This window comes from Pteropus vampyrus, unplaced genomic scaffold (genome assembly GCF_000151845.1).
Source record: "Pteropus vampyrus isolate Shadow unplaced genomic scaffold, Pvam_2.0 Scaffold414, whole genome shotgun sequence".
Taxonomy (NCBI): Eukaryota; Metazoa; Chordata; class Mammalia; order Chiroptera; family Pteropodidae; genus Pteropus; species Pteropus vampyrus.
In genome coordinates, this window is record NW_011889195.1 from 248,651 (window position 1) to 251,491 (window position 2,841).

The 2,841-nt window shown below is 61.8% G+C and overlaps 1 protein-coding gene across 5 annotated transcripts in view; it reads right to left on the minus strand.

The window, feature by feature from the left end:
• Positions 1-2,841, minus strand: part of PBX1 (PBX homeobox 1) — a 269,022-nt gene that overhangs the window by 167,064 nt on the left and 99,117 nt on the right. The gene's annotated exons all lie outside the window — the stretch shown is intronic.

Genomic DNA, 2,841 nt, shown 5'->3' on the forward strand with positions numbered 1-2,841 from the left:
CATGTTTTGAGTGGAAGCGTCCAGTGGAAGGGCTGACATTCCCCGCCAGGCGCTTCTCCTAGAAGGGATGGTGTGTGCACAGGCGGATCTGCGGGTCCCCGGCCCCCAGGTTCCTCCCCAGCATTTCCGCAGCATGGCCATTGACAAAACAACCAGAAATCTGTTTCAGAGACGGGTGCTCAGGCCACCGGCCCTGAGAGAGGCCGTCGGCCACTCCCCTCATCTCCCCAAGGCGACGTCACGGGAGGGGAAGAGAACCCAGGAAGTCGTCCCGTGGTGGCTGCTGCCAGGAGTCCCTGCTGGGGGCCTCGGTCACTTGGGGGCAGAGCCTGGCTCCCTGGCCCACAGGGGCCCTGCTGCGCCCTCGCCCTCTTGAAGCGGCTGACCACGCAGGAGCGAACATCTCCCGCCCTGGGAGAGGTGAGCAGGAGGCCACCTGCATGGCAGCAGCAGCCTGGGAGCTGGGTGAGGACAGGGCCGTGGACGCCCAGACCGCGCAGGCCATGGCGAGGCCCCACCTGGGCACAGCCACAGCGAGGGCCGACGGGTGGCAAGAAGCGCCGGAGGCTGTCGGCATGTTTGGGGCGGAGGGCGGGACGTGCTGTGCCGACGCGGGGAGGGCGGCCGGGCAGACGGCTCAGAGGCCGCGCGCCCTCCAGAGGTGTCAGCTTCTGGGAGGCGGCTGGAGCCAGAGCCCCGTGCGCCCCTGAGCCACGTCCAGGGAGCGGAGCGGGCGGGTGTCCGAAACCAGCCCGCTCACCTGCAATGACCGCGGCCGCTGGCAGAGGCTGCCGCCGCGTCCCCCGGGCATCCATCGGGGCACCCTGACCCCGACCCCTGCTCCGGCTGCCGGATGCGGCGGCCTCTCCCCCATCCCCAGAAAGTGGCCGAGTGTAATTACGCAGAAAGCACACTGGAGCCGTATCAGTGAGACAGACGTCTGCTGTAGCCTCGTCTCAGGAAGGCATCCCTTCTCCCCAACTGCTCATCTAGAATCATAGCCTAATAGCATCCCATTAACGTAATTGCCAACACGACTACTGTTCCGTGTCTCGGAGCCATTTACTTACTTCACCATAAAGAATACCAAAACGGCCCTAAAATCACAAAGACGAGGGAGGAAGAGGGTGGCTGACGGGTGGGCGAGGACAATGTCACCCTTCCTCCTCCCCAGGCCCCGAGCAGGGTCCAGGACGGCAGGCACGGAGCGCGTCTCGTCCGCGGGGCCGTGCACGCAGCCTTCCTCGCAGACTCCCAGGCAGACGTGTGCTAAAATCTAAACGGATTCTGCCAGGCGAAATGAAATTCCCATTATTTTTAATTAATCCTTAATTAAAATATATTACTCCGCAGATTCCGCAAATCTCTCTTAATATGCAAATGCGGCCCATTCAAGGATATTTACATATCATTAATTAAAACGGCACATTCTTTCAGTCTAACAAGCTGAGGGGCTGTGGCTGCTGCCACATTGGCAGAGGAGCCGGTCCTGGCAGTGCCAAGCGCGTCTGATAAACAGACGTCGAGTGCCGGCCGCGCCCGGGGAAGGTGCGGAGCAGGGAGGCAGCACGTGGACACTGTCGAGCACCAGGACCCCGAGCGCTGCCTCGGGGCTGAGGCCCGGCGGCCGGGGCAGGGCTCCGAGGCTCTCTGTTAGCTGAGTCGGCCTGAAGGTCACCCCGGGGCACCCCAGCGGGGCATTGGCCGCGAGACCGTGCAGCCTGGTCCTGGTGGCCGCGTGCGGGGTGGAGGACATGCTGGCGGGCAAACGAGAGAGGGCTCGGGCTCGCTCGTCCAGTTTTTGCTACAGAACTAAGTCCTCCTGAGCCTCAGAGTCGACCATCTCCCCACATCGAGAGGCCATCAGGTTTGGTGAGGAGAAGTGAAAATGGACACAGCACACCTACCCCTCGCCGCCGCTCGGGCTGACCGCCAAGGACGCCAATGGACACAGCACACCCACCCCTCGCCGCCGCTCGGGCTGACCGCCAAGGACACCCGCGGGAAGATGAGGCTCTCGGGTGGGACTCGGTGCTCAGTGTCAGGGGCCTGCAGAGACAGGTTCAGACCACGCAGCAAGGGGACAGATGCTGGGAGGGTGGTGAGGGTGACAGTGGATGCATGCAGGGGGAAGTCGTCCGGGAAGCGCCCGTGGAAGCGGACGTCGCGCACTATCGCACAGACGAGCCCTCGGTCGGGGGAGACCCACACACACGCCACCTCCGTGGACGGCCTCGAGGACACCTGCCGGCCTCGCGGTCCATCTCTGGGCCACCCGAGACGCGGGTAGGCCAGGGGTCAGAGTGCAGGGAGCTGCTGTCCCAAGACCTCTGGGAACCCCACACCGGAGAACCCCACTCGTGGAGGTGGGGCTGCCGGCAGCTGGCTGGGCTCTCCCCAGCTAAAGGACTCCCTCTGGCACACGTCACTCAAATGTAGACCTGGAAAATTAGAGCTGATTACATACTGCAGACGTTTGTGGTCATTTTTAAATAGCCAAAACCAAGGACCTGCCACACCAAAGTCCTCGTCAGAATACGGCAGTGTGTAGCCCACGGGGTGTCTTCGGGCTGAGCAGCTGCGCAGAGGGTCTGAGAGCCAGCAACGTGACCACCACCCAGGCTCTTGGCTTGGCCCGATGTCCTCTGCTTCTCCGTACTCTGCAGTTATTGCTCTGCCGATATTTATTTTTTCAGATTGTAAACTCTGACAGGACAAAGACCTTTGCTAAAACACTCGCACTGCTTTTTCTTAGGTCATTGCCACGTAAAGACGGGAACCAAACACAGAGCGACTGGATGATCAAAATGAGATCAGTAAGAAAAGCAAGGTCCGAGGCCA